General features: G+C 40.7%; 68 non-coding genes across 68 annotated transcripts; all 68 read right to left on the bottom strand.

Moving 5' to 3' along the window:
- Nucleotides 1–130: 130 nt before the first annotated feature.
- On the bottom strand, nt 131–212 carry trnas-aga (transfer RNA serine (anticodon AGA)). Its single transcript has one exon. It is a non-coding gene; the product is annotated as a tRNA-Ser (tRNA).
- Nucleotides 213–492: 280 nt separating this feature from the next.
- Nucleotides 493–574, bottom strand: trnas-uga (transfer RNA serine (anticodon UGA)). Its single transcript has one exon. It is a non-coding gene; the product is annotated as a tRNA-Ser (tRNA).
- Nucleotides 575–692: 118 nt separating this feature from the next.
- trnag-ucc (transfer RNA glycine (anticodon UCC)) lies at nt 693–764 on the bottom strand. Its single transcript has one exon. It is a non-coding gene; the product is annotated as a tRNA-Gly (tRNA).
- Nucleotides 765–1,220: 456 nt separating this feature from the next.
- trnas-aga (transfer RNA serine (anticodon AGA)) lies at nt 1,221–1,302 on the bottom strand. The gene has a single exon. It is a non-coding gene; the product is annotated as a tRNA-Ser (tRNA).
- Nucleotides 1,303–1,418: 116 nt separating this feature from the next.
- Nucleotides 1,419–1,490, bottom strand: trnag-ucc (transfer RNA glycine (anticodon UCC)). The gene has a single exon. It is a non-coding gene; the product is annotated as a tRNA-Gly (tRNA).
- Nucleotides 1,491–1,583: 93 nt separating this feature from the next.
- Nucleotides 1,584–1,665, bottom strand: trnas-aga (transfer RNA serine (anticodon AGA)). The gene has a single exon. It is a non-coding gene; the product is annotated as a tRNA-Ser (tRNA).
- Nucleotides 1,666–1,945: 280 nt separating this feature from the next.
- Nucleotides 1,946–2,027, bottom strand: trnas-aga (transfer RNA serine (anticodon AGA)). The gene has a single exon. It is a non-coding gene; the product is annotated as a tRNA-Ser (tRNA).
- Nucleotides 2,028–2,143: 116 nt separating this feature from the next.
- Nucleotides 2,144–2,215, bottom strand: trnag-ucc (transfer RNA glycine (anticodon UCC)). The gene has a single exon. It is a non-coding gene; the product is annotated as a tRNA-Gly (tRNA).
- A 93-nt stretch (nt 2,216–2,308) lies between these two features.
- trnas-aga (transfer RNA serine (anticodon AGA)) lies at nt 2,309–2,390 on the bottom strand. Its single transcript has one exon. It is a non-coding gene; the product is annotated as a tRNA-Ser (tRNA).
- Nucleotides 2,391–2,506: 116 nt separating this feature from the next.
- trnag-ucc (transfer RNA glycine (anticodon UCC)) lies at nt 2,507–2,578 on the bottom strand. The gene has a single exon. It is a non-coding gene; the product is annotated as a tRNA-Gly (tRNA).
- A 1,016-nt stretch (nt 2,579–3,594) lies between these two features.
- trnag-ucc (transfer RNA glycine (anticodon UCC)) lies at nt 3,595–3,666 on the bottom strand. Its single transcript has one exon. It is a non-coding gene; the product is annotated as a tRNA-Gly (tRNA).
- Nucleotides 3,667–3,759: 93 nt separating this feature from the next.
- Nucleotides 3,760–3,841, bottom strand: trnas-aga (transfer RNA serine (anticodon AGA)). Its single transcript has one exon. It is a non-coding gene; the product is annotated as a tRNA-Ser (tRNA).
- A 115-nt stretch (nt 3,842–3,956) lies between these two features.
- On the bottom strand, nt 3,957–4,028 carry trnag-ucc (transfer RNA glycine (anticodon UCC)). The gene has a single exon. It is a non-coding gene; the product is annotated as a tRNA-Gly (tRNA).
- A 93-nt stretch (nt 4,029–4,121) lies between these two features.
- Nucleotides 4,122–4,203, bottom strand: trnas-aga (transfer RNA serine (anticodon AGA)). The gene has a single exon. It is a non-coding gene; the product is annotated as a tRNA-Ser (tRNA).
- A 281-nt stretch (nt 4,204–4,484) lies between these two features.
- trnas-uga (transfer RNA serine (anticodon UGA)) lies at nt 4,485–4,566 on the bottom strand. The gene has a single exon. It is a non-coding gene; the product is annotated as a tRNA-Ser (tRNA).
- Nucleotides 4,567–4,684: 118 nt separating this feature from the next.
- On the bottom strand, nt 4,685–4,756 carry trnag-ucc (transfer RNA glycine (anticodon UCC)). Its single transcript has one exon. It is a non-coding gene; the product is annotated as a tRNA-Gly (tRNA).
- Nucleotides 4,757–4,849: 93 nt separating this feature from the next.
- Nucleotides 4,850–4,931, bottom strand: trnas-aga (transfer RNA serine (anticodon AGA)). The gene has a single exon. It is a non-coding gene; the product is annotated as a tRNA-Ser (tRNA).
- A 117-nt stretch (nt 4,932–5,048) lies between these two features.
- Nucleotides 5,049–5,120, bottom strand: trnag-ucc (transfer RNA glycine (anticodon UCC)). The gene has a single exon. It is a non-coding gene; the product is annotated as a tRNA-Gly (tRNA).
- A 456-nt stretch (nt 5,121–5,576) lies between these two features.
- trnas-uga (transfer RNA serine (anticodon UGA)) lies at nt 5,577–5,658 on the bottom strand. The gene has a single exon. It is a non-coding gene; the product is annotated as a tRNA-Ser (tRNA).
- A 482-nt stretch (nt 5,659–6,140) lies between these two features.
- On the bottom strand, nt 6,141–6,212 carry trnag-ucc (transfer RNA glycine (anticodon UCC)). Its single transcript has one exon. It is a non-coding gene; the product is annotated as a tRNA-Gly (tRNA).
- Nucleotides 6,213–6,502: 290 nt separating this feature from the next.
- Nucleotides 6,503–6,574, bottom strand: trnag-ucc (transfer RNA glycine (anticodon UCC)). Its single transcript has one exon. It is a non-coding gene; the product is annotated as a tRNA-Gly (tRNA).
- Nucleotides 6,575–6,667: 93 nt separating this feature from the next.
- Nucleotides 6,668–6,749, bottom strand: trnas-aga (transfer RNA serine (anticodon AGA)). The gene has a single exon. It is a non-coding gene; the product is annotated as a tRNA-Ser (tRNA).
- Nucleotides 6,750–6,866: 117 nt separating this feature from the next.
- On the bottom strand, nt 6,867–6,938 carry trnag-ucc (transfer RNA glycine (anticodon UCC)). Its single transcript has one exon. It is a non-coding gene; the product is annotated as a tRNA-Gly (tRNA).
- Nucleotides 6,939–7,592: 654 nt separating this feature from the next.
- Nucleotides 7,593–7,664, bottom strand: trnag-ucc (transfer RNA glycine (anticodon UCC)). Its single transcript has one exon. It is a non-coding gene; the product is annotated as a tRNA-Gly (tRNA).
- A 455-nt stretch (nt 7,665–8,119) lies between these two features.
- On the bottom strand, nt 8,120–8,201 carry trnas-uga (transfer RNA serine (anticodon UGA)). The gene has a single exon. It is a non-coding gene; the product is annotated as a tRNA-Ser (tRNA).
- Nucleotides 8,202–8,316: 115 nt separating this feature from the next.
- Nucleotides 8,317–8,388, bottom strand: trnag-ucc (transfer RNA glycine (anticodon UCC)). Its single transcript has one exon. It is a non-coding gene; the product is annotated as a tRNA-Gly (tRNA).
- Nucleotides 8,389–8,844: 456 nt separating this feature from the next.
- Nucleotides 8,845–8,926, bottom strand: trnas-uga (transfer RNA serine (anticodon UGA)). Its single transcript has one exon. It is a non-coding gene; the product is annotated as a tRNA-Ser (tRNA).
- A 118-nt stretch (nt 8,927–9,044) lies between these two features.
- On the bottom strand, nt 9,045–9,116 carry trnag-ucc (transfer RNA glycine (anticodon UCC)). The gene has a single exon. It is a non-coding gene; the product is annotated as a tRNA-Gly (tRNA).
- A 456-nt stretch (nt 9,117–9,572) lies between these two features.
- On the bottom strand, nt 9,573–9,654 carry trnas-aga (transfer RNA serine (anticodon AGA)). The gene has a single exon. It is a non-coding gene; the product is annotated as a tRNA-Ser (tRNA).
- Nucleotides 9,655–10,298: 644 nt separating this feature from the next.
- trnas-aga (transfer RNA serine (anticodon AGA)) lies at nt 10,299–10,380 on the bottom strand. The gene has a single exon. It is a non-coding gene; the product is annotated as a tRNA-Ser (tRNA).
- A 115-nt stretch (nt 10,381–10,495) lies between these two features.
- Nucleotides 10,496–10,567, bottom strand: trnag-ucc (transfer RNA glycine (anticodon UCC)). Its single transcript has one exon. It is a non-coding gene; the product is annotated as a tRNA-Gly (tRNA).
- Nucleotides 10,568–11,023: 456 nt separating this feature from the next.
- trnas-aga (transfer RNA serine (anticodon AGA)) lies at nt 11,024–11,105 on the bottom strand. Its single transcript has one exon. It is a non-coding gene; the product is annotated as a tRNA-Ser (tRNA).
- A 116-nt stretch (nt 11,106–11,221) lies between these two features.
- On the bottom strand, nt 11,222–11,293 carry trnag-ucc (transfer RNA glycine (anticodon UCC)). The gene has a single exon. It is a non-coding gene; the product is annotated as a tRNA-Gly (tRNA).
- Nucleotides 11,294–11,386: 93 nt separating this feature from the next.
- Nucleotides 11,387–11,468, bottom strand: trnas-aga (transfer RNA serine (anticodon AGA)). Its single transcript has one exon. It is a non-coding gene; the product is annotated as a tRNA-Ser (tRNA).
- Nucleotides 11,469–11,748: 280 nt separating this feature from the next.
- Nucleotides 11,749–11,830, bottom strand: trnas-aga (transfer RNA serine (anticodon AGA)). Its single transcript has one exon. It is a non-coding gene; the product is annotated as a tRNA-Ser (tRNA).
- A 117-nt stretch (nt 11,831–11,947) lies between these two features.
- On the bottom strand, nt 11,948–12,019 carry trnag-ucc (transfer RNA glycine (anticodon UCC)). The gene has a single exon. It is a non-coding gene; the product is annotated as a tRNA-Gly (tRNA).
- Nucleotides 12,020–12,112: 93 nt separating this feature from the next.
- trnas-aga (transfer RNA serine (anticodon AGA)) lies at nt 12,113–12,194 on the bottom strand. The gene has a single exon. It is a non-coding gene; the product is annotated as a tRNA-Ser (tRNA).
- Nucleotides 12,195–12,310: 116 nt separating this feature from the next.
- trnag-ucc (transfer RNA glycine (anticodon UCC)) lies at nt 12,311–12,382 on the bottom strand. The gene has a single exon. It is a non-coding gene; the product is annotated as a tRNA-Gly (tRNA).
- Nucleotides 12,383–13,398: 1,016 nt separating this feature from the next.
- Nucleotides 13,399–13,470, bottom strand: trnag-ucc (transfer RNA glycine (anticodon UCC)). Its single transcript has one exon. It is a non-coding gene; the product is annotated as a tRNA-Gly (tRNA).
- Nucleotides 13,471–13,563: 93 nt separating this feature from the next.
- On the bottom strand, nt 13,564–13,645 carry trnas-aga (transfer RNA serine (anticodon AGA)). Its single transcript has one exon. It is a non-coding gene; the product is annotated as a tRNA-Ser (tRNA).
- Nucleotides 13,646–13,760: 115 nt separating this feature from the next.
- On the bottom strand, nt 13,761–13,832 carry trnag-ucc (transfer RNA glycine (anticodon UCC)). Its single transcript has one exon. It is a non-coding gene; the product is annotated as a tRNA-Gly (tRNA).
- Nucleotides 13,833–14,288: 456 nt separating this feature from the next.
- trnas-uga (transfer RNA serine (anticodon UGA)) lies at nt 14,289–14,370 on the bottom strand. The gene has a single exon. It is a non-coding gene; the product is annotated as a tRNA-Ser (tRNA).
- A 283-nt stretch (nt 14,371–14,653) lies between these two features.
- On the bottom strand, nt 14,654–14,735 carry trnas-aga (transfer RNA serine (anticodon AGA)). The gene has a single exon. It is a non-coding gene; the product is annotated as a tRNA-Ser (tRNA).
- Nucleotides 14,736–14,852: 117 nt separating this feature from the next.
- trnag-ucc (transfer RNA glycine (anticodon UCC)) lies at nt 14,853–14,924 on the bottom strand. Its single transcript has one exon. It is a non-coding gene; the product is annotated as a tRNA-Gly (tRNA).
- Nucleotides 14,925–15,380: 456 nt separating this feature from the next.
- On the bottom strand, nt 15,381–15,462 carry trnas-uga (transfer RNA serine (anticodon UGA)). Its single transcript has one exon. It is a non-coding gene; the product is annotated as a tRNA-Ser (tRNA).
- A 482-nt stretch (nt 15,463–15,944) lies between these two features.
- On the bottom strand, nt 15,945–16,016 carry trnag-ucc (transfer RNA glycine (anticodon UCC)). Its single transcript has one exon. It is a non-coding gene; the product is annotated as a tRNA-Gly (tRNA).
- Nucleotides 16,017–16,306: 290 nt separating this feature from the next.
- trnag-ucc (transfer RNA glycine (anticodon UCC)) lies at nt 16,307–16,378 on the bottom strand. Its single transcript has one exon. It is a non-coding gene; the product is annotated as a tRNA-Gly (tRNA).
- A 93-nt stretch (nt 16,379–16,471) lies between these two features.
- trnas-aga (transfer RNA serine (anticodon AGA)) lies at nt 16,472–16,553 on the bottom strand. The gene has a single exon. It is a non-coding gene; the product is annotated as a tRNA-Ser (tRNA).
- A 117-nt stretch (nt 16,554–16,670) lies between these two features.
- On the bottom strand, nt 16,671–16,742 carry trnag-ucc (transfer RNA glycine (anticodon UCC)). The gene has a single exon. It is a non-coding gene; the product is annotated as a tRNA-Gly (tRNA).
- Nucleotides 16,743–17,560: 818 nt separating this feature from the next.
- On the bottom strand, nt 17,561–17,642 carry trnas-uga (transfer RNA serine (anticodon UGA)). Its single transcript has one exon. It is a non-coding gene; the product is annotated as a tRNA-Ser (tRNA).
- Nucleotides 17,643–17,757: 115 nt separating this feature from the next.
- On the bottom strand, nt 17,758–17,829 carry trnag-ucc (transfer RNA glycine (anticodon UCC)). Its single transcript has one exon. It is a non-coding gene; the product is annotated as a tRNA-Gly (tRNA).
- Nucleotides 17,830–18,284: 455 nt separating this feature from the next.
- On the bottom strand, nt 18,285–18,366 carry trnas-uga (transfer RNA serine (anticodon UGA)). The gene has a single exon. It is a non-coding gene; the product is annotated as a tRNA-Ser (tRNA).
- Nucleotides 18,367–18,481: 115 nt separating this feature from the next.
- trnag-ucc (transfer RNA glycine (anticodon UCC)) lies at nt 18,482–18,553 on the bottom strand. The gene has a single exon. It is a non-coding gene; the product is annotated as a tRNA-Gly (tRNA).
- Nucleotides 18,554–19,009: 456 nt separating this feature from the next.
- Nucleotides 19,010–19,091, bottom strand: trnas-uga (transfer RNA serine (anticodon UGA)). The gene has a single exon. It is a non-coding gene; the product is annotated as a tRNA-Ser (tRNA).
- A 118-nt stretch (nt 19,092–19,209) lies between these two features.
- trnag-ucc (transfer RNA glycine (anticodon UCC)) lies at nt 19,210–19,281 on the bottom strand. Its single transcript has one exon. It is a non-coding gene; the product is annotated as a tRNA-Gly (tRNA).
- A 456-nt stretch (nt 19,282–19,737) lies between these two features.
- trnas-aga (transfer RNA serine (anticodon AGA)) lies at nt 19,738–19,819 on the bottom strand. The gene has a single exon. It is a non-coding gene; the product is annotated as a tRNA-Ser (tRNA).
- Nucleotides 19,820–20,463: 644 nt separating this feature from the next.
- Nucleotides 20,464–20,545, bottom strand: trnas-aga (transfer RNA serine (anticodon AGA)). Its single transcript has one exon. It is a non-coding gene; the product is annotated as a tRNA-Ser (tRNA).
- A 115-nt stretch (nt 20,546–20,660) lies between these two features.
- trnag-ucc (transfer RNA glycine (anticodon UCC)) lies at nt 20,661–20,732 on the bottom strand. The gene has a single exon. It is a non-coding gene; the product is annotated as a tRNA-Gly (tRNA).
- A 654-nt stretch (nt 20,733–21,386) lies between these two features.
- trnag-ucc (transfer RNA glycine (anticodon UCC)) lies at nt 21,387–21,458 on the bottom strand. Its single transcript has one exon. It is a non-coding gene; the product is annotated as a tRNA-Gly (tRNA).
- Nucleotides 21,459–21,551: 93 nt separating this feature from the next.
- trnas-aga (transfer RNA serine (anticodon AGA)) lies at nt 21,552–21,633 on the bottom strand. Its single transcript has one exon. It is a non-coding gene; the product is annotated as a tRNA-Ser (tRNA).
- Nucleotides 21,634–21,749: 116 nt separating this feature from the next.
- Nucleotides 21,750–21,821, bottom strand: trnag-ucc (transfer RNA glycine (anticodon UCC)). Its single transcript has one exon. It is a non-coding gene; the product is annotated as a tRNA-Gly (tRNA).
- An 817-nt stretch (nt 21,822–22,638) lies between these two features.
- On the bottom strand, nt 22,639–22,720 carry trnas-aga (transfer RNA serine (anticodon AGA)). Its single transcript has one exon. It is a non-coding gene; the product is annotated as a tRNA-Ser (tRNA).
- A 116-nt stretch (nt 22,721–22,836) lies between these two features.
- trnag-ucc (transfer RNA glycine (anticodon UCC)) lies at nt 22,837–22,908 on the bottom strand. The gene has a single exon. It is a non-coding gene; the product is annotated as a tRNA-Gly (tRNA).
- A 93-nt stretch (nt 22,909–23,001) lies between these two features.
- trnas-aga (transfer RNA serine (anticodon AGA)) lies at nt 23,002–23,083 on the bottom strand. Its single transcript has one exon. It is a non-coding gene; the product is annotated as a tRNA-Ser (tRNA).
- Nucleotides 23,084–23,200: 117 nt separating this feature from the next.
- Nucleotides 23,201–23,272, bottom strand: trnag-ucc (transfer RNA glycine (anticodon UCC)). Its single transcript has one exon. It is a non-coding gene; the product is annotated as a tRNA-Gly (tRNA).
- Nucleotides 23,273–23,728: 456 nt separating this feature from the next.
- Nucleotides 23,729–23,810, bottom strand: trnas-aga (transfer RNA serine (anticodon AGA)). The gene has a single exon. It is a non-coding gene; the product is annotated as a tRNA-Ser (tRNA).
- Nucleotides 23,811–23,926: 116 nt separating this feature from the next.
- On the bottom strand, nt 23,927–23,998 carry trnag-ucc (transfer RNA glycine (anticodon UCC)). The gene has a single exon. It is a non-coding gene; the product is annotated as a tRNA-Gly (tRNA).
- A 292-nt stretch (nt 23,999–24,290) lies between these two features.
- trnag-ucc (transfer RNA glycine (anticodon UCC)) lies at nt 24,291–24,362 on the bottom strand. Its single transcript has one exon. It is a non-coding gene; the product is annotated as a tRNA-Gly (tRNA).
- Nucleotides 24,363–24,651: the final 289 nt, after the last annotated feature.

Raw genomic sequence — 24,651 nt, 5'->3', positions numbered from 1 at the left:
TGGAAGGCAGCTATGCTCACCACTATACCACCATTGCATGCATTAATCTCCAGTAAAAGTACTTTTCTCTTATTTGATGCAAAATATTGCATTTACTGTAAAAGAGCAGGAAGTAATACTAGACGAGCTTCGTTGTTGGCAGGATTTGAACCTACGCGGGGAAACCCCAATGGATTTCTAGTCCATCGCCTTAACCACTCGGCCACAACAACACATGAAAACAGTAATAAAACAGGACTAATAATGGCCTGATATTGTAAGTTTGAGCACATTGAGGATAGTATGAAATGTTTTTTTCAATTCTTGTTTCATTAGAAAAACACTTCTGCAACGCCCTGGAAACGAACCCGGGTCAACTGCTTGGAAGGCAGCTATGCTCACCACTGTACCACCATTGCATGCATTCATCTCCAGTAAAAGTACTTTTTCTCTTATTTGATGCAAAATATTGCATTTACTGTAAAAGAGCAGGAAGTAATACTAGAAGAGCTTCGTTGTTGGCAGGATTTGAACCTACGCGGGGAAACCCCAATGGATTTCAAGTCCATCGCCTTAACCACTCAGCCACAACAACACATGAAGAGATGTAATTCAACAGGGCTAATAATGGCCTGAAATGTCGTAGGTTTGAGCATATTGAGCATAGGATGAAACGTTTTTTTTCCAATTCTTGTTTAATATAAAAACACTTCTGCAATGGCCGGGAATCGAACCCGGGTCAACTGCTTGGAAGGCAGCTATGCTCACCACTATACCACCAATGCATGAATTTATCTGCAGTAAAAGTACTTTTCTCTTTTTTGATGCAAATGATTGCATTTAATGTAAAAGAGAAGGAAGTAATACTAGACGAGCTTCGTTGTTGGCAGGATTTGAACCTACGCGGGGAAACCCCAATGGATTTCTAGTCCATCGCCTTAACCACTCCGCCACAACAACACATGAAGAGATGTAATTCAACAGGGCTAATATTGGCCTGATATCGTAGGTTTGAGCACATTGAGTATAGGATGTAATGTTTTTTTTCCAATTCTTGTTTAATAGAAAAACACTTCTGCAACACCCTGGAAACAAACCCGGGTCAACTGCTTGGAAGGCAGCTATGCTCACCACTATACCACCATTGCATGCATTTATCTCAGTAAAAATACTTTTCTCTTATTTGATGCAAAAATATTGCATTTACTGTAAAAGAGCAGGAAGTAATACTAGACGAGCTTCGTTGTTGGCAGGATTTGAACCTACGCGGGGAAACCCCAATGGATTTCTAGTCCATCGCCTTAACCACTCGGCCACAACAACACATGAAAACAGTAATAAAACAGGACTAATAATGGCCTGATATCTTAGGTTTGAGCACATGGAGGATAGGATGAAATGTTTTTTTTTCCAATTCTTTTTTAATAGAAAAACACTTCTGCAATGGCCGGGAATCGAACCCGGGTCAACTGCTTGGAAGGCAGCTATGCTCACCACTATACCACCATTGCATGCATTTGTCTGCAGTAAAAGTACTTTTCTCTTATTTGATGCAAATGATTGCATTTAATGTAAAAGAGAAGGAAGTAATACTAGACGAGCTTCGTTGTTGGCAGGATTTGAACCTACGCGGGGAAACCCCAATGGATTTCTAGTCCATCGCCTTAACCACTCGGCCACAACAACACATGAAGAGATGTAATTCAACAGGGCTTATAATGGCCTGATATCGTAGGTTTGAGCACATTGAGGATAGTATGAAATGTTTTTTTCAATTCTTGTTTCATTAGAAAAACACTTCTGCAACGCCCTGGAAACGAACCCGGGTCAACTGCTTGGAAGGCAGCTATGCTCACCACTGTACCACCATTGCATGCATTAATCTCCAGTAAAAGTACTTTTCTCTTATTTGATGCAAATGATTGCATTTACTGTAAAAGAGCAGGAAGTAATACTAGACGAGCTTCGTTGTTGGCAGGATTTGAACCTACGCGGGGAAACCCCAATGGATTTCTAGTCCATCGCCTTAACCACTCGGCCACAACAACACATGAAAACAGTAATAAAACAGGACTAATAATGGCCTGATATCTTAGGTTTGAGCACTTGGAGGATAGGATGAAATGTTTTTTTTTCCAATTCTTTTTTAATAGAAAAACACTTCTGCAATGGCCGGGAATCGAACCCGGGTCAACTGCTTGGAAGGCAGCTATGCTCACCACTATACCACCATTGCATGCATTTTTCTGCAGTAAAAGTACTTTTCTCTTATTTGATGCAAATGATTGCATTTAATGTAAAAGAGCAGGAAGTAATACTAGACGAGCTTCGTTGTTGGCAGGATTTGAACCTACGCGGGGAAACCCCAATGGATTTCTAGTCCATCGCCTTAACCACTCGGCCACAACAACACATGTAGTGATGTACTTCAACAGGGCTAATAATGGCCTGATATTGTAGGTTTGAGCAGATTGAGGATAGGATGAAATGTTTTTTTTCCAATTCTTGTTTAATAGAAAAACACTTCTACAATGGCCGGGAATCGAACCCGGGTCAACTGCTTGGAAGGCAGCTATGCTCACCACTATACCACCATTGCATGAATTTATCTGCAGTAAAAATACTTTTCTCTTATTTGATGCAAAATATTGCATTTACTGTAAAAGAGCAGGAAGTAATACTAGACGAGCTTCGTTGTTGGCAGGATTTGAACCTATGCGGGGGAACCCCAATGGAATTCTAGTCCATCACCTTAAACACTCCGCCACAACAACACATGAAGAGATGTAATTCAACAGGGCTTATAATGGCCTGATATCGTAGGTTGGAGCACATTGAGTATAGGATGTAATGTTTTTTTTTCCAATTCTTGTTTAATAGAAAAACACTTCTGCAACACCCTGGAAACAAACCCGGGTCAACTGCTTGGAAGGCAGCTATGCTCACCACTATACCACCATTGCATGCATTTATCTCAGTAAAAATACTTTTCTCTTATTTGATGCAAAAATATTACATTTACTGTAAAAGAGCAGGAAGTAATACTAGACTAGCTTCGTTGTTGGCAGGATTTGAACCTATGCGGGGAAACCCCAATGGATTTCTAGTCCATCGCCTTAACCACTCGGCCACAACAACACATGAAAACAGTAATAAAACAGGACTAATAATGGCCTGATATCTTAGGTTTGAGCACATGGAGGATAGGATTAAATGTTTTTTTTCGAATTCTTTTTTAATAGAAAAACACTTCTGCAATGGCCGCGAATCGAACCCGGGTCAACTGCTTGGAAGGCAGCTATGCTCACCACTATACCACCATTGCATGCATTTGTCTGCAGTAAAAGTACATTTCTCTTATTTGATGCAAATGATTGCATTTATTGTAAAAGAGCAGGAAGTAATACTAGACGAGCTTTGTTGTTGGCAGGATTTGAACCTATGTGGGGAAACCCCAATGGATTTCTAGTCCATTGCCTTAACCACTCGGCCACAACAACACATGAAGAGATGTAATTCAACAGGGCTTATAATGGCCTGATATCGTAGGTTTGAGCACATGGAGGATAGTATGAAATGTTTTTTTCCAATTCTTGTTTAATAGAAAAACACTTCTGCAATGGCCGGGAATCGAACCCGGGTCAACTGCTTGGAAGGCAGCTATGCTCACCACTGTACCACCATTGCATGCATTAATCTCCAGTAAAAGTACTTTTCTCTTATTTGATGCAAAATATTGCATTTACTGTAAAAGAGCAGGAAGTAATACTAGACGAGCTTCGTTGTTGGCAGGATTTGAACCTACGCGGGGAAACCCCAATGGATTTCTAGTCCATCGCCTTAACCACTCGGCCACAACAACACATGAAAACAGTAATAAAACAGGACTAATAATGACCTGATATCTTAGGTTTGAGCACTTGGAGGATAGGATGAAATGTTTTTTTTCCAATTATTTTTTAATAGAAAAACACTTCTGCAATGGCCGGGAATCGAACCCGGGCCAACTGCTTGGAAGGCAGCTATGCTCACCACTATACCACCATTGCATGCATTTGTCTGCAGTAAAAGTACTTTTCTCTTATTTGATGCAAATGATTGCATTTAATGTAAAAGAGCAGGAAGTAATACTAGACGAGCTTCGTTGTTGGCAGGATTTGAACCTACGCTGGGAAACCCCAATGGATTTCTAGTCCATCGCCTTAACCACTCGGCCACAACAACACATGAAGAGATGTAATTCAACAGGGCTAATAATGGCCTGATATTGTAAGTTTGAGCACATTGAGGATAGTATGAAATGTTTTTTTCAATTCTTGTTTCATTAGAAAAACACTTCTGCAACGCCCTGGAAACGAACCCGGGTCAACTGCTTGGAAGGCAGCTATGCTCACCACTGTACCACCATTGCATGCATTCATCTCCAGTAAAAGTACTTTTTCTCTTATTTGATGCAAAATATTGCATTTACTGTAAAAGAGCAGGAAGTAATACTAGAAGAGCTTCGTTGTTGGCAGGATTTGAACCTACGCGGGGAAACCCCAATGGATTTCAAGTCCATCGCCTTAACCACTCGGCCACAACAACACATGAAGAGATGTAATTTAACAGGGCTAATAATGGCCTGAAATGTCGTAGGTTTGAGCACATTGAGCATAGGATGAAACGTTTTTTTTCCAATTCTTGTTTAATATAAAAACACTTCTGCAATGGCCGGGAATCGAACCCGGGTCAACTGCTTGGAAGGCAGCTATGCTCACCACTATACCACCAATGCATGAATTTATCTGCAGTAAAAGTACTTTTCTCTTTTTTGATGCAAATGATTGCATTTAATGTAAAAGAGAAGGAAGTAATACTAGACGAGCTTCGTTGTTGGCAGGATTTGAACCTACGCGGGGAAACCCCAATGGATTTCTAGTCCATCGCCTTAACCACTCGGCCACAACAACACATGTAGTGATGTACTTCAACAGGGCTAATAATGGCCTGATATTGTAGGTTTGAGCAGATTGAGGATAGGATGAAATGGTTTTTTTTCCAATTCTTGTTTAATAGAAAAACACTTCTGCAATGGCCGGGAATCGAACCCGGGTCAACTGCTTGGAAGGCAGCTATGCTCACCACTATACCACCATTGCATGCATTTGTCTGCAGTAAAAGTACTTTTCTCTTATTTGATGCAAATGATTGCATTTAATGTAAAAGAGCAGGAAGTAATACTAGACGAGCTTCGTTGTTGGCAGGATTTGAACCTATGCGGGGAAACCCCAATGGATTTCTACTCCATCGCCTTAACCACTCGGCCACAACAACACATGAAGAGATGTAATTCAACAGAGCTAATAATGGCCTGATATTGTAAGTTTGAGCACATTGAGGATAGTATGAAATGTTTTTTTCAATTCTTGTTTCATTAGAAAAACACTTCTGCAACGCCCTGGAAACGAACCCGGGTCAACTGCTTGGAAGGCAGCTATGCTCACCACTGTACCACCATTGCATGCATTCATCTCCAGTAAAAGTACTTTTTCTCTTATTTGATGCAAAATATTGCATTTACTGTAAAAGAGCAGGAAGTAATACTAGAAGAGCTTCGTTGTTGGCAGGATTTGAACCTACGCGGGGAAACCCCAATGGATTTCAAGTCCATCGCCTTAACCACTCGGCCACAACAACACATGAAGAGATGTAATTCAACAGGGCTAATAATGGCCTGAAATGTCGTAGGTTTGAGCACATTGAGCATAGGATGAAAGGTTTTTTTTCCAATTCTTGTTTAATATAAAAACACTTCTGCAATGGCCGGGAATCGAACCCGGGTCAACTGCTTGGAAGGCAACTATGCTCAACACTATACCACCAATGCATGAATTTAGCTGCAGTAAAAGTACTTTTCTCTTTTTTGATGCAAATGATTGCATTTAATGTAAAAGAGAAGGAAGTAATACTAGACGAGCTTCGTTGTTGGCAGGATTTGAACCTACGCGGGGAAACCCCAATGGATTTCTAGTCCATCGCCTTAACCACTCCGCCACAACAACACATGAAGAGATGTAATTCAACAGGGCTAATATTGGCCTGATATCGTAGGTTTGAGCACATTGAGTATAGGATGTAATGTTTTTTTTTCCAATTCTTGTTTAATATAAAAACACTTCTGCAATGGCCGGGAATCGAACCCGGGTCCACTGCTTGGAAGGCAGCTATGCTCACCACTATACCACCAATGCATGAATTTATCTGCAGTAAAAGTACTTTTCTCTTTTTTGATGCAAATGATTGCATTTAATGTAAAAGAGAAGGAAGTAATACTAGACGAGCTTCGTTGTTGGCAGGATTTGAACCTACGCGGGGAAACCCAATGGATTTCTAGTCCATCGCCTTAACCACTCGGCCACAACAACACATGAAAACAGTAATAAAACAGGACTAATAATGGCCTGATATCTTAGGTTTGAGCACATGGAGGATAGGATGAAATGTTTTTTTTTCCAATTCTTTTTTAATAGAAAAACACTTCTGCAATGGCCGGGAATCGAACCCGGGTCAACTGCTTGGAAGGCAGCTATGCTCACCACTATACCACCATTGCATGCATTTTTCTGCAGTAAAAGTACTTTTCTCTTATTTGATGCAAATGATTGCATTTAATGTAAAAGAGCAGGAAGTAATACTAGACGAGCTTCGTTGTTGGCAGGATTTGAACCTACGCGGGGAAACCCCAATGGATTTCTAGTCCATCGCCTTAACCACTCGGCCACAACAACACATGTAGTGATGTACTTCAACAGGGCTAATAATGGCCTGATATTGTAGGTTTGAGCAGATAGAGGATAGGATGAAATGTTTTTTTTTCCAATTCTTGTTTAATAGAAAAACACTTCTGCAATGGCCGGGAATCGAACCCGGGTCAACTGCTTGGAAGGCAGCTATGCTCACCACTATACCACCATTGCATGAATTTATCTGCAGTAAAAATACTTTTCTCTTATTTGATGCAAAATATTGCATTTACTGTAAAAGAGCAGGAAGTAATACTAGACGAGCTTCGTTGTTGGCAGGATTTGAACCTATGCGGGGGAACCCCAATGGAATTCTAGTCCATCACGTTAAACACTCCGCCACAACAACACATGAAGAGATGTAATTCAACAGGGCTTATAGTGGCCTGATATCGTAGGTTTGAGCACATTGAGTATAGGATGTAATGTTTTTTTTTCCAATTCTTGTTTAATAGAAAAACACTTCTGCAACACCCTGGAAACAAACCCGGGTCAACTGCTTGGAAGGCAGCTATGCTCACCACTATACCACCATTGCATGCATTTATCTCAGTAAAAATACTTTTCTCTTATTTTATGCAAAAATATTGCATTTACTGTAAAAGAGCAGGAAGTAATACTAGACTAGCTTCGTTGTTGGCAGGATTTGAACTTACGCGGGGAAACCCCAATGGATTTCTAGTCCATCGCCTTAACCACTCGGCCACAACAACACATGAAAACAGTAATAAAACAGGACTAATAATGGCCTGATATCTTAGGTTTGAGCACATGGAGGATAGGATTAAATGTTTTTTTTCCAATTCTTTTTTAATAGAAAAACACTTCTGCAATGGCCGGGAATCGAACCCGGGTCAACTGCTTGGAAGGCAGCTATGCTCACCACTATACCACCATTGCATGCATTTGTCTGCAGTAAAAGTACTTTTCTCTTATTTGATGCAAATGATTGCATTTATTGTAAAAGAGCAGGAAGTAATACTAGACGAGCTTTGTTGTTGGCAGGATTTGAACCTATGTGGGGAAACCCCAATGGATTTCTAGTCCATCGCCTTAACCACTCGGCCACAACAACACATGAAGAGATGTAATTCAACAGGGCTTATAATGGCCTGATATCGTAGGTTTGAGCACATTGAGGATAGTATGAAATGTTTTTTTCAATTCTTGTTTCATTAGAAAAACACTTCTGCAACGCCCTGGAAACGAACCCGGGTCAACTGCTTGGAAGGCAGCTATGCTCACCACTGTACCACCATTGCATGCATTAATCTCCAGTAAAAGTACTTTTCTCTTATTTGATGCAAAATATTGCATTTACTGTAAAAGAGCAGGAAGTAATACTAGAAGAGCTTCGTTGTTGGCAGGATTTGAACCTACGCGGGGAAACCCCAATGGATTTCAAGTCCATCGCCTTAACCACTCGGCCACAACAACACATGAAGAGATGTTATTCAACAGGGCTAATAATGGCCTGATATCGTAGGTTTGAGCACATGGAGGATAGGATGAAATGTTTTTTTCCAATTCTTGTTTAATAGAAAAACACTTCTGCAATGGCCGGGAATCGAACCCGGGTCAACTGCTTGGAAGGCAGCTATGCTCACCACTATACCACCATTGCATGCATCTGTCTGCAGTAAAAGTACTTTTCTCTTATTTGATGCAAATGATTGCATTTAATGTAAAAGAGCAGGAAGTAATACTAGACGAGCTTCGTTGTTGGCAGGATTTGAACCTACGCGGGAAAACCCCAATGGATTTCTACTCCATCGCCTTAACCACTCGGCCACAACAACACATGAAGAGATGTAATTCAACAGAGCTAATAATGGCCTGATATTGTAAGTTTGAGCACATTGAGGATAGTATGAAATGTTTTTTTCAATTCTTGTTTCATTAGAAAAACACTTCTGCAACGCCCTGGAAACGAACCCGGGTCAACTGCTTGGAAGGCAGCTATGCTCACCACTGTACCACCATTGCATGCATTCATCTCCAGTAAAAGTACTTTTTCTCTTATTTGATGCAAAATATTGCATTTACTGTAAAAGAGCAGGAAGTAATACTAGAAGAGCTTCGTTGTTGGCAGGATTTGAACCTACGCGGGGAAACCCCAATGGATTTCAAGTCCATCGCCTTAACCACTCGGCCACAACAACACATGAAGAGATGTAATTCAACAGGGCTAATAATGGCCTGAAATGTCGTAGGTTTGAGCACATTGAGCATAGGATGAAACGTTTTTTTTCCAATTCTTGTTTAATATAAAAAAACTTCTGCAATGGCCGGGAATCGAACCCGGGTCAACTGCTTGGAAGGCAGCTATGCTCACCACTATACCACCAATGCATGAATTTATCTGCAGTAAAAGTACTTTTCTCTTTTTTGATGCAAATGATTGCATTTAATGTAAAAGAGCAGGAAGTAATACTAGACGAGCTTCGTTGTTGGCAGGATTTGAACCTACGCAGGGAAACCCCAATGGATTTCTAGTCCATCGCCTTAACCACTCCGCCACAACAACACATGAAGAGATGTAATTCAACAGGGCTAATATTGGCCTGATATCGTAGGTTTGAGCACATTGAGTATAGGATGTAATGTTTTTTTTCCAATTCTTGTTTAATAGAAAAACACTTCTGCAACACCCTGGAAACAAACCCGGGTCAACTGCTTGGAAGGCAGCTATGCTCACCACTATACCACCATTGCATGCATTTATCTCAGTAAAAATACTTTTCTCTTATTTGATGCAAAAATATTGCATTTACTGTAAAAGAGCAGGAAGTAATACTAGACGAGCTTCGTTGTTGGCAGGATTTGAACCTACGCGGGGAAACCCCAATGGATTTCTAGTCCATCGCCTTAACCACTCGGCCACAACAACACATGAAAACAGTAATAAAACAGGACTAATAATGGCCTGATATCTTAGGTTTCAGCACATGGAGGATAGGATGAAATGTTTTTTTTTCCAATTCTTTTTTAATAGAAAAACACTTCTGCAATTGGCCGGGAATCAAACCCGGGTCAACTGCTTGGAAGGCAGCTATGCTCACCACTATACCACCATTGCATGCATTTGTCTGCAGTAAAAGTACTTTTCTCTTATTTGATGCAAATGATTGCATTTAATGTAAAAGAGCAGGAAGTAATACTAGACGAGCTTCGTTGTTGGCAGGATTTGAACCTACGCGGGGAAACCCCAATGGATTTCTAGTCCATCGCCTTAACCACTCGGCCACAACAATACATGAAGAGATGTAATTCAACAGGGCTTATAATGGCCTGATATCGTAGGTTTGAGCACATTGAGGATAGTATGAAATGTTTTTTTTAATTCTTGTTTCATTAGAAAAACACTTCTGCAACGCCCTGGAAACGAACCCGGGTCAACTGCTTGGAAGGCAGCTATGCTCACCACTGTAACACCATTGCATGCATTAATCTCCAGTAAAAGTACTTTTCTCTTATTTGATGCAAAATATTGCATTTACTGTAAAAGAGCAGGAAGTAATACTAGACGAGCTTCGTTGTTGGCAGGATTTGAACCTACGCGGGGAAACCCCAATGGATTTCTAGTCCATCGCCTTAACCACTCGGCCACAACAACACATGAAAACAGTAATAAAACAGGACTAATAATGGCCTGATATCTTAGGTTTGAGCACATTGAGCATAGGATGAAACGTTTTTTTTCCAATTCTTTTTTAATAGAAAAACACTTCTGCAATGGCCGGGAATCGAACCCGGGTCAACTGCTTGGAAGGCAGCTATGCTCACCACTATACCACCAATGCATGAATTTATCTGCAGTAAAAGTACTTTTCTCTTTTTTGATGCAAATGATTGCATTTAATGTAAAAGAGCAGGAAGTAATACTAGACGAGCTTCGTTGTTGGCAGGATTTGAACCTACGCGGGGAAACCCCAATGGATTTCTAGTCCATCGCCTTAACCACTCCGCCACAACAACACATGAAGAGATGTAATTCAACAGGGCTAATATTGGCCTGATATCGTAGGTTTGAGCACATTGAGTATAGGATGTAATGTTTTTTTTCCAATTCTTGTTTAATAGAAAAACACTTCTGCAACACCCTGGAAACAAACCCGGGTCAACTGCTTGGAAGGCAGCTATGCTCACCACTATACCACCATTGCATGCATTTATCTCAGTAAAAATACTTTTCTCTTATTTGATGCAAAAATATTGCATTTACTGTAAAAGAGCAGGAAGTAATACTAGACGAGCTTCGTTGTTGGCAGGATTTGAACCTACGCGGGGAAACCCCAATGGATTTCTAGTCCATCGCCTTAACCACTCGGCCACAACAACACATGAAAACAGTAATAAAACAGGACTAATAATGGCCTGATATCTTAGGTTTGAGCACATGGAGGATAGGATGAAATGTTTTTTTTTCCAATTCTTTTTTAATAGAAAAACACTTCTGCAATGGCCGGGAATCGAACCCGGGTCAACTGCTTGGAAGGCAGCTATGCTCACCACTATACCACCATTGCATGCATTTGTCTGCAGTAAAAGTACTTTTCTCTTATTTGATGCAAATGATTGCATTTAATGTAAAAGAGCAGGAAGTAATACTAGACGAGCTTCGTTGTTGGCAGGATTTGAACCTACGCGGGGAAACCCCAATGGATTTCTAGTCCATCGCCTTAACCACTCGGCCACAACAACACATGAAGAGATGTAATTCAACAGGGCTTATAATGGCCTGATATCGTAGGTTTGAGCACATTGAGGATAGTATGAAATGTTTTTTTCAATTCTTGTTTCATTAGAAAAACACTTCTGCAACGCCCTGGAAACGAACCCGGGTCAACTGCTTGGAAGGCAGCTATGCTCACCACTGTACCACCATTGCATGCATTAATCTCCAGTAAAAGTACTTTTCTCTTATTTGATGCAAATGATTGCATTTACTGTAAAAGAGCAGGAAGTAATACTAGACGAGCTTCGTTGTTGGCAGGATTTGAACCTACGCGGGGAAACCCCAATGGATTTCTAGTCCATCGCCTTAACCACTCGGCCACAACAACACATGAAAACAGTAATAAAACAGGACTAATAATGGCCTGATATCTTAGGTTTGAGCACTTGGAGGATAGGATGAAATGTTTTTTTTTCCCAATTCTTTTTTAATAGAAAAACACTTCTGCAATGGCCGGGAATCGAACCCGGGTCAACTGCTTGGAAGGCAGCTATGCTCACCACTATACCACCATTGCATGCATTTTTCTGCAGTAAAAGTACTTTTCTCTTATTTGATGCAAATGATTGCATTTAATGTAAAAGAGCAGGAAGTAATACTAGACGAGCTTCGTTGTTGGCAGGATTTGAACCTACGCGGGGAAACCCCAATGGATTTCTAGTCCATCGCCTTAACCACTCGGCCACAACAACACATGTAGTGATGTACTTCAACAGGGCTAATAATGGCCTGATATTGTAGGTTTGAGCAGATTGAGGATAGGATGAAATGTTTTTTTTCCAATTCTTGTTTAATAGAAAAACACTTCTACAATGGCCGGGAATCGAACCCGGGTCAACTGCTTGGAAGGCAGCTATGCTCACCACTATACCACCATTGCATGAATTTATCTGCAGTAAAAATACTTTTCTCTTATTTGATGCAAAATATTGCATTTACTGTAAAAGAGCAGGAAGTAATACTAGACGAGCTTCGTTGTTGGCAGGATTTGAACCTATGCGGGGGAACCCCAATGGAATTCTAGTCCATCACCTTAAACACTCCGCCACAACAACACATGAAGAGATGTAATTCAACAGGGCTTATAATGGCCTGATATCGTAGGTTGGAGCACATTGAGTATAGGATGTAATGTTTTTTTTTCCAATTCTTGTTTAATAGAAAAACACTTCTGCAACACCCTGGAAACAAACCCGGGTCAACTGCTTGGAAGGCAGCTATGCTCACCACTATACCACCATTGCATGCATTTATCTCAGTAAAAATACTTTTCTCTTATTTGATGCAAAAATATTACATTTACTGTAAAAGAGCAGGAAGTAATACTAGACTAGCTTCGTTGTTGGCAGGATTTGAACCTATGCGGGGAAACCCCAATGGATTTCTAGTCCATCGCCTTAACCACTCGGCCACAACAACACATGAAAACAGTAATAAAACAGGACTAATAATGGCCTGATATCTTAGGTTTGAGCACATGGAGGATAGGATTAAATGTTTTTTTTCGAATTCTTTTTTAATAGAAAAACACTTCTGCAATGGCCGCGAATCGAACCCGGGTCAACTGCTTGGAAGGCAGCTATGCTCACCACTATACCACCATTGCATGCATTTGTCTGCAGTAAAAGAACATTTCTCTTATTTGATGCAAATGATTGCATTTATTGTAAAAGAGCAGGAAGTAATACTAGACGAGCTTTGTTGTTGGCAGGATTTGAACCTATGTGGGGAAACCCCAATGGATTTCTAGTCCATTGCCTTAACCACTCGGCCACAACAACACATGAAGAGATGTAATTCAACAGGGCTTATAATGGCCTGATATCGTAGGTTTGAGCACATGGAGGATAGTATGAAATGTTTTTTTCCAATTCTTGTTTAATAGAAAAACACTTCTGCAATGGCCGGGAATCGAACCCGGGTCAACTGCTTGGAAGGCAGCTATGCTCACCACTGTACCACCATTGCATGCATTAATCTCCAGTAAAAGTACTTTTCTCTTATTTGATGCAAAATATTGCATTTACTGTAAAAGAGCAGGAAGTAATACTAGACGAGCTTCGTTGTTGGCAGGATTTGAACCTACGCGGGGAAACCCCAATGGATTTCTAGTCCATCGCCTTAACCACTCGGCCACAACAACACATGAAAACAGTAATAAAACAGGACTAATAATGACCTGATATCTTAGGTTTGAGCACTTGGAGGATAGGATGAAATGTTTTTTTTCCAATTATTTTTTAATAGAAAAACACTTCTGCAATGGCCGGGAATCGAACCCGGGCCAACTGCTTGGAAGGCAGCTATGCTCACCACTATACCACCATTGCATGCATTTGTCTGCAGTAAAAGTACTTTTCTCTTATTTGATGCAAATGATTGCATTTAATGTAAAAGAGCAGGAAGTAATACTAGACGAGCTTCGTTGTTGGCAGGATTTGAACCTACGCTGGGAAACCCCAATCGATTTCTAGTCCATCGCCTTAACCACTCGGCCACAACAACACATGAAGAGATGTAATTCAACAGGGCTAATAATGGCCTGATATTGTAAGTTTGAGCACATTGAGGATAGTATGAAATGTTTTTTTCAATTCTTGTTTCATTAGAAAAACACTTCTGCAACGCCCTGGAAACGAACCCGGGTCAACTGCTTGGAAGGCAGCTATGCTCACCACTGTACCACCATTGCATGCATTCATCTCCAGTAAAAGTACTTTTTCTCTTATTTGATGCAAAATATTGCATTTACTGTAAAAGAGCAGGAAGTAATACTAGAAGAGCTTCGTTGTTGGCAGGATTTGAACCTACGCGGGGAAACCCCAATGGATTTCAAGTCCATCGCCTTAACCACTCGGCCACAACAACACATGAAGAGATGTAATTTAACAGGGCTAATAATGGCCTGAAATGTCGTAGGTTTGAGCACATTGAGCATAGGATGAAACGTTTTTTTTCCAATTCTTGTTTAATATAAAAACACTTCTGCAATGGCCGGGAATCTAACCCGGGTCAACTGCTTGGAAGGCAGCTATGCTCACCACTATACCACCAATGCATGAATTTATCTGCAGTAAAAGTACTTTTCTCTTTTTTGATGCAAATGATTGCATTTAATGTAAAAGAGAAGGAAGTAATACTAGACGAGCTTCGTTGTTGGCAGGATTTGAACCTACGCGGGGAAACCCCAATGGATTTCTAGTCCATCGCCTTAACCACTCGGCCACAACAACACATGTAGTGATGTACTTCAACAGGGCTAATAATGGCCTGATATTGTAGGTTTGAGCAGATTGAGGATAGGATGAAATGGTTTTTTTTCCAATTCTTGTTTAATAGAAAAACACTTCTGCAATGGCCGGGAATCGAACCCGGGTCAACTGCTTGGAAGGCAGCTATGCTCACCACTATACCACCATTGCATGCATTTGTCTGCAGTAAAAGTACTTTTCTCTTATTTGATGCAAATGATTGCATTTAATGTAAAAGAGCAGGAAGTAATACTAGACGAGCTTCGTTGTTGGCAGGATTTGAACCTATGCGGGGAAACCCCAATGGATTTCTACTCCATCGCCTTAACCACTCGGCCACAACAACACATGAAGAGATGTAATTCAACAGAGCTAATAATGGCCTGATATTGTAAGTTTGAGCACATTGAGGATAGTATGAAATGTTTTTTTCAATTCTTGTTTCATTAGAAAAACACTTCTGCAACGCCCTGGAAACGAACCCGGGTCAACTGCTTGGAAGGCAGCTATGCTCACCACTGTACCACCATTGCATGCATTCATCTCCAGTAAAAGTACTTTTTCTCTTATTTGATGCAAAATATTGCATTTACTGTAAAAGAGCAGGAAGTAATACTAGAAGAGCTTCGTTGTTGGCAGGATTTGAACCTACGCGGGGAAACCCCAATGGATTTCAAGTCCATCGCCTTAACCACTCGGCCACAACAACACATGAAGAGATGTAATTCAACAGGGCTAATAATGGCCTGAAATGTCGTAGGTTTGAGCACATTGAGCATAGGATGAAAGGTTTTTTTTCCAATTCTTGTTTAATATAAAAACACTTCTGCAATGGCCGGGAATCGAACCCGGGTCAACTGCTTGGAAGGCAACTATGCTCAACACTATACCACCAATGCATGAATTTAGCTGCAGTAAAAGTACTTTTCTCTTTTTTGATGCAAATGATTGCATTTAATGTAAAAGAGAAGGAAGTAATACTAGACGAGCTTCGTTGTTGGCAGGATTTGAACCTACGCGGGGAAACCCCAATGGATTTCTAGTCCATCGCCTTAACCACTCCGCCACAACAACACATGAAGAGATGTAATTCAACAGGGCTAATATTGGCCTGATATCGTAGGTTTGAGCACATTGAGTATAGGATGTAATGTTTTTTTTTCCAATTCTTGTTTAATATAAAAACACTTCTGCAATGGCCGGGAATCGAACCCGGGTCCACTGCTTGGAAGGCAGCTATGCTCACCACTATACCACCAATGCATGAATTTATCTGCAGTAAAAGTACTTTTCTCTTTTTTGATGCAAATGATTGCATTTAATGTAAAAGAGAAGGAAGTAATACTAGACGAGCTTCGTTGTTGGCAGGATTTGAACCTACGCGGGGAAACCCAATGGATTTCTAGTCCATCGCCTTAACCACTCGGCCACAACAACACATGAAAACAGTAATAAAACAGGACTAATAATGGCCTGATATCTTAGGTTTGAGCACATGGAGGATAGGATGAAATGTTTTTTTTTCCAATTCTTTTTTAATAGAAAAACACTTCTGCAATGGCCGGGAATCGAACCCGGGTCAACTGCTTGGAAGGCAGCTATGCTCACCACTATACCACCATTGCATGCATTTTTCTGCAGTAAAAGTACTTTTCTCTTATTTGATGCAAATGATTGCATTTAATGTAAAAGAGCAGGAAGTAATACTAGACGAGCTTCGTTGTTGGCAGGATTTGAACCTACGCGGGGAAACCCCAATGGATTTCTAGTCCATCGCCTTAACCACTCGGCCACAACAACACATGTAGTGATGTACTTCAACAGGGCTAATAATGGCCTGATATTGTAGGTTTGAGCAGATAGAGGATAGGATGAAATGTTTTTTTTTCCAATTCTTGTTTAATAGAAAAACACTTCTGCAATGGCCGGGAATCGAACCCGGGTCAACTGCTTGGAAGGCAGCTATGCTCACCACTATACCACCATTGCATGAATTTATCTGCAGTAAAAATACTTTTCTCTTATTTGATGCAAAATATTGCATTTACTGTAAAAGAGCAGGAAGTAATACTAGACGAGCTTCGTTGTTGGCAGGATTTGAACCTATGCGGGGGAACCCCAATGGAATTCTAGTCCATCACGTTAAACACTCCGCCACAACAACACATGAAGAGATGTAATTCAACAGGGCTTATAGTGGCCTGATATCGTAGGTTTGAGCACATTGAGTATAGGATGTAATGTTTTTTTTTCCAATTCTTGTTTAATAGAAAAACACTTCTGCAACACCCTGGAAACAAACCCGGGTCAACTGCTTGGAAGGCAGCTATGCTCACCACTATACCACCATTGCATGCATTTATCTCAGTAAAAATACTTTTCTCTTATTTTATGCAAAAATATTGCATTTACTGTAAAAGAGCAGGAAGTAATACTAGACTAGCTTCGTTGTTGGCAGGATTTGAACTTACGCGGGGAAACCCCAATGGATTTCTAGTCCATCGCCTTAACCACTCGGCCACAACAACACATGAAAACAGTAATAAAACAGGACTAATAATGGCCTGATATCTTAGGTTTGAGCACATTGAGGATAGTATGAAATGTTTTTTTCAATTCTTGTTTCATTAGAAAAACACTTCTGCAACGCCCTGGAAACGAACCCGGGTCAACTGCTTGGAAGGCAGCTATGCTCACCACTGTACCACCATTGCATGCATTAATCTCCAGTAAAAGTACTTTTCTCTTATTTGATGCAAAATATTGCATTTACTGTAAAAGAGCAGGAAGTAATACTAGAAGAGCTTCGTTGTTGGCAGGATTTGAACCTACGCGGGGAAACCCCAATGGATTTCAAGTCCATCGCCTTAACCACTCGGCCACAACAACACATGAAGAGATGTTATTCAACAGGGCTAATAATGGCCTGATATCGTAGGTTTGAGCACATGGAGGATAGGATGAAATGTTTTTTTCCAATTCTTGTTTAATAGAAAAACACTTCTGCAATGGCCGGGAATCGAACCCGGGTCAACTGCTTGGAAGGCAGCTATGCTCACCACTATACCACCATTGCATGCATTTGTCTGCAGTAAAAGTACTTTTCTCTTATTTGATGCAAATGATTGCATTTATTGTAAAAGAGCAGGAAGTAATACTAGACGAGCTTTGTTGTTGGCAGGATTTGAACCTATGTGGGGAAACCCCAATGGATTTCTAGTCCATCGCCTTAACCACTCGGCCACAACAACACATGAAGAGATGTAATTCAACAGGGCTTATAATGGCCTGATATCGTAGGTTTGAGCACATTGAGGATAGTATGAAATGTTTTTTTCAATTCTTGTTTCATTAGAAAAACACTTCTGCAACGCCCTGGAAACGAACCCGGGTCAACTGCTTGGAAGGCAGCTATGCTCACCACTGTACCACCATTGCATGCATTAATCTCCAGTAAAAGTACTTTTCTCTTATTTGATGCAAAATATTGCATTTACTGTAAAAGAGCAGGAAGTAATACTAGAAGAGCTTCGTTGTTGGCAGGATTTGAACCTACGCGGGGAAACCCCAATGGATTTCAAGTCCATCGCCTTAACCACTCGGCCACAACAACACATGAAGAGATGTTATTCAACAGGGCTAATAATGGCCTGATATCGTAGGTTTGAGCACATGGAGGATAGGATGAAATGTTTTTTTCCAATTCTTGTTTAATAGAAAAACACTTCTGCAATGGCCGGGAATCGAACCCGGGTCAACTGCTTGGAAGGCAGCTATGCTCACCACTATACCACCATTGCATGCATCTGTCTGCAGTAAAAGTACTTTTCTCTTATTTGATGCAAATGATTGCATTTAATGTAAAAGAGCAGGAAGTAATACTAGACGAGCTTCGTTGTTGGCAGGATTTGAACCTACGCGGGAAAACCCCAATGGATTTCTACTCCATCGCCTTAACCACTCGGCCACAACAACACATGAAGAGATGTAATTCAACAGAGCTAATAATGGCCTGATATTGTAAGTTTGAGCACATTGAGGATAGTATGAAATGTTTTTTTCAATTCTTGTTTCATTAGAAAAACACTTCTGCAACGCCCTGGAAACGAACCCGGGTCAACTGCTTGGAAGGCAGCTATGCTCACCACTGTACCACCATTGCATGCATTCATCTCCAGTAAAAGTACTTTTTCTCTTATTTGATGCAAAATATTGCATTTACTGTAAAAGAGCAGGAAGTAATACTAGAAGAGCTTCGTTGTTGGCAGGATTTGAACCTACGCGGGGAAACCCCAATGGATTTCAAGTCCATCGCCTTAACCACTCGGCCACAACAACACATGAAGAGATGTAATTCAACAGGGCTAATAATGGCCTGAAATGTCGTAGGTTTGAGCACATTGAGCATAGGATGAAACGTTTTTTTTCCAATTCTTGTTTAATATAAAAAAACTTCTGCAATGGCCGGGAATCGAACCCGGGTCAACTGCTTGGAAGGCAGCTATGCTCACCACTATACCACCAATGCATGAATTTATCTGCAGTAAAAGTACTTTTCTCTTTTTTGATGCAAATGATTGCATTTAATGTAAAAGAGCAGGAAGTAATACTAGACGAGCTTCGTTGTTGGCAGGATTTGAACCTACGCAGGGAAACCCCAATGGATTTCTAGTCCATCGCCTTAACCACTCCGCCACAACAACACATGAAGAGATGTAATTCAACAGGGCTAATATTGGCCTGATATCGTAGGTTTGAGCACATTGAGTATAGGATGTAATGTTTTTTTTCCAATTCTTGTTTAATAGAAAAACACTTCTGCAACACCCTGGAAACAAACCCGGGTCAACTGCTTGGAAGGCAGCTATGCTCACCACTATACCACCATTGCATGCATTTATCTCAGTAAAAATACTTTTCTCTTATTTGATGCAAAAATATTGCATTTACTGTAAAAGAGCAGGAAGTAATACTAGACGAGCTTCGTTGTTGGCAGGATTTGAACCTACGCGGGGAAACCCCAATGGATTTCTAGTCCATCGCCTTAACCACTCGGCCACAACAACACATGAAAACAGTAATAAAACAGGACTAATAATGGCCTGATATCTTAGGTTTCAGCACATGGAGGATAGGATGAAATGTTTTTTTTTCCAATTCTTTTTTAATAGAAAAACACTTCTGCAATTGGCCGGGAATCAAACCCGGGTCAACTGCTTGGAAGGCAGCTATGCTCACCACTATACCACCATTGCATGCATTTGTCTGCAGTAAAAGTACTTTTCTCTTATTTGATGCAAATGATTGCATTTAATGTAAAAGAGCAGGAAGTAATACTAGACGAGCTTCGTTGTTGGCAGGATTTGAACCTACGCGGGGAAACCCCAATGGATTTCTAGTCCATCGCCTTAACCACTCGGCCACAACAATACATGAAGAGATGTAATTCAACAGGGCTTATAATGGCCTGATATCGTAGGTTTGAGCACATTGAGGATAGTATGAAATGTTTTTTTCAATTCTTGTTTCATTAGAAAAACACTTCTGCAACGCCCTGGAAACGAACCCGGGTCAACTGCTTGGAAGGCAGCTATGCTCACCACTGTAACACCATTGCATGCAATAATCTCCAGTAAAAGTACTTTTCTCTTATTTGATGCAAAATATTGCATTTACTGTAAAAGAGCAGGAAGTAATACTAGACGAGCTTCGTTGTTGGCAGGATTTGAACCTACGCGGGGAAACCCCAATGGATTTCTAGTCCATCGCCTTAACCACTCGGCCACAACAACACATGAAAACAGTAATAAAACAGGACTAATAATGGCCTGATATCTTAGGTTTGAGCACATTGAGCATAGGATGAAACGTTTTTTTTCCAATTCTTTTTTAATAGAAAAACACTTCTGCAATGGCCGGGAATCGAACCCGGGTCAACTGCTTGGAAGGCAGCTATGCTCACCACTATACCACCAATGCATGAATTTATCTGCAGTAAAAGTACTTTTCTCTTTTTTGATGCAAATGATTGCATTTAATGTAAAAGAGAAGGAAGTAATACTAGACGAGCTTCGTTGTTGGCAGGATTTGAACCTACGCGGGGAAACCCCAATGGATTTCTAGTCCATCGCCTTAACCACTCCGCCACAACAACACATGAAGAGATGTAATTCAACAGGGCTAATATTGGCCTGATATCGTAGGTTTGAGCACATTGAGTATAGGATGTAATGTTTTTTTTCCAATTCTTGTTTAATAGAAAAACACTTCTGCAACACCCTGGAAACAAACCCGGGTCAACTGCTTGGAAGGCAGCTATGCTCACCACTATACCACCATTGCATGCATTTATCTCAGTAAAAATACTTTTCTCTTATTTGATGCAAAAATATTGCATTTACTGTAAAAGAGCAGGAAGTAATACTAGACGAGCTTCGTTGTTGGCAGGATCTGAACCTACGCGGGGAAACCCCAATGGATTTCTAGTCCATCACCTTAACCACTCGGCCACAACAACACATGAAAACAGTAATAAAACAGGACTAATAATGGCCTGATATCTTAGGTTTCAGCACATGGAGGATAGGATGAAATGTTTTTTTTTCCAATTCTTTTTTAATAGAAAAACACTTCTGCAATGGCCGGGAATCGAACCCGGGTCAACTGCTTGGAAGGCAGCTATGCTCACCACTATACCACCATTGTATGCATTGGTCTGCAGTAAAAGTACTTTTCTCTTATTTGATGCAAATGATTGCATTTAATGTAAAAGAGCAGGAAGTAATACTAGACGAGCTTCGTTGTTGGCAGGATTTGAACCTACGCGGGGAAACCCCAATGGATTTCTAGTCCATCGCCTTAACCACTCGGCCACAACAACACATGAAAACAGTAATAAAACAGGACTAATAATGGCCTGATATCTTAGGTTTGAGCACTTGGAGGATAGGATGAAATGTTTTTTTTTCCAATTCTTTTTTAATAGAAAAAAACTTCTGCAATGGCCGGGAATCGAACCCGGGTCAACTGCTTGGAAGGCAGCTATGCTCACCACTATACCACCATTGCATGCATTTTTCTGCAGTAAAAGTACTTTTCTCTTATTTGATGCAAATGATTGCATTTAATGTAAAAGAGCAGGAAGTAATACTAGACGAGCTTCTTTTTTGGCAGGATTTGAACCTACGCGGGGAAACCCCAATGGATTTCTAGTCCATCGCCTTAACCACTCGGCCACAACAACACATGAAGAGATGTAATTCAACAGGGCTAATAATGGCCTGATATTGTAAGTTTGAGCACATTGAGGACAGTATGAAATGTTTTTTTTAATTCTTGTTTCATTAGAAAAACACTTCTGCAACGCCCTGGAAACGAACCCGGGTCAACTGCTTGGAAGGCAGCTATGCTCACCACTGTACCACCATTGCATGCATTCATCTCCAGTAAAAGTACTTTTTCTCTTATTTGATGCAAATGATTGCATTTAATGTAAAAGAGCAGGAAGTAATACTAGACGAGCTTCGTTGTTGGCAGGATTTGAACCTACGCGGGGAAACCCCAATGGATTTCTAGTCCATCGCCTTAACCACTCGGCCACAACAATACATGAAGAGATGTAATTCAACAGGGCTTATAATGGCCTGATATCGTAGGTTTGAGCACATTGAGGATAGTATGAAATGTTTTTTTCAATTCTTGTTTCATTAGAAAAACACTTCTGCAACGCCCTGGAAACGAACCCGGGTCAACTGCTTGGAAGGCAGCTATGCTCACCACTGTAACACCATTGCATGCATTAATCTCCAGTAAAAGTACTTTTCTCTTATTTGATGCAAAATATTGCATTTACTGTAAAAGAGCAGGAATAATACTAGACGAGCTTCGTTGTTGGCAGGATTTGAACCTACGCGGGGAAACCCCAATGGATTTCTAGTCCATCGCCTTAACCACTCGGCCACAACAACACATGAAAACAGTAATAAAACAGGACTAATAATGGCCTGATATCTTAGGTTTGAGCACTTGGAGGATAGGATGAAATGTTTTTTTTTCCAATTCTTTTTTAATAGAAAAACACTTCTGCAATGGCTGGGAATCGAACCCGGGTCAACTGCTTGGAAGGCAGCTATGCTCACCACTATACCACCATTGCATGCATTTGTCTGCAGTAAAAGTACTTTTCTCTTATTTGATGCAAATGATTGCATTTAATGTAAAAGAGCAGGAAGTAATACTAGACGAGCTTCGTTGTTGGCAGGATTTGAACCTACGCGGGGAAACCCCAATGGATTTCTAGTCCATCGCCTTAACCACTCGGCCACAACAACACATGTAGTGATGTACTTCAACAGGGCTAATAATGGCCTGATATTGTAGGTTTGAGCAGATTGAGGATAGGATGAAATGGTTTTTTTTCCAATTCTTGTTTAATAGAAAAACACTTCTGCAATGGCCGGGAATCGAACCCGGGTCAACTGCTTGGAAGGCAGCTATGCTCACCACTATACCACCAATGCATGAATTTATCTGCAGTAAAAGTACTTTTCTCTTTTTTGATGCAAATGATTGCATTTAATGTAAAAGAGCAGGAAGTAATACTAGACGAGCTTCGTTGTTGGCAGGATTTGAACCTACGCGGGGAAACCCCAATGGATTTCTAGTCCATCGCCTTAACCACTCCGCCACAACAACACATGAAGAGATGTAATTCAACAGGGCTAATATTGGCCTGATATCGTAGGTTTGAGCACATTGAGTATAGGATGTAATGTTTTTTTTCCAATTCTTGTTTAATAGAAAAACACTTCTGCAACACCCTGGAAACAAACCCGGGTCAACTGCTTGGAAGGCAGCTATGCTCACCACTATACCACCATTGCATGCATTTATCTCAGTAAAAATACTTTTCTCTTATTTGATGCAAAAATATTGCATTTACTGTAAAAGAGCAGGAAGTAATACTAGACGAGCTTCGTTGTTGGCAGGATTTGAACCTACGCGGGGAAACCCCAATGGATTTCTAGTCCATCGCCTTAACCACTCGGCCACAACAACACATGAAAACAGTAATAAAACAGGACTAATAATGGCCTGATATCTTAGGTTTCAGCACATGGAGGATAGGATGAAATGTTTTTTTTTCCAATTCTTTTTTAATAGAAAAACACTTCTGCAATGGCCGGGAATCGAACCCGGGTCAACTGCTTGGAAGGCAGCTATGCTCACCACTATACCACCATTGCATGCATTTGTCTGCAGTAAAAGTACTTTTCTCTTATTTGATGCAAATGATTGCATTTAATGTAAAAGAGCAGGAAGTAATACTAGACGAGCTTCGTTGTTGGCAGGATTTGAACCTACGCGGGGAAACCCCAATGGATTTCTAGTCCATCGCCTTAACCACTCGGCCACAACAATACATGAAGAGATGTAATTCAACAGGGCTTATAATGGCCTGATATCGTAGGTTTGAGCACTTGGAGGATAGGATGAAATGTTTTTTTTTCCAATTCTTTTTTAATAGAAAAACACTTCTGCAATGGCCGGGAATCGAACCCGGGTCAACTGCTTGGAAGGCAGCTATGCTCACCACTATACCACCAATGCATGAATTTATCTGCAGTAAAAGTACTTTTCTCTTTTTTGATGCAAATGATTGCATTCAATGTAAAAGAGCAGGAAGTAATACTAGACGAGCTTCGTTGTTGGCAGGATTTGAACCTACGCGGGGAAACCCCAATGGATTTCTAGTCCATCGCCTTAACCACTCCGCCACAACAACACATGAAGAGATGTAATTCAACAGGGCTAATATTGGCCTGATATCGTAGGTTTGAGCACATTGAGTATAGGATGTAATGTTTTTTTTCCAATTCTTGTTTAATAGAAAAACACT

Source organism: Callionymus lyra, chromosome 17 (assembly GCF_982586985.1).
Source record: "Callionymus lyra chromosome 17, fCalLyr1.hap1.1, whole genome shotgun sequence".
Classification (NCBI taxonomy): Eukaryota; Metazoa; Chordata; class Actinopteri; order Syngnathiformes; family Callionymidae; genus Callionymus; species Callionymus lyra.
This window is presented reverse-complemented; position numbering and strand designations above follow the sequence as displayed.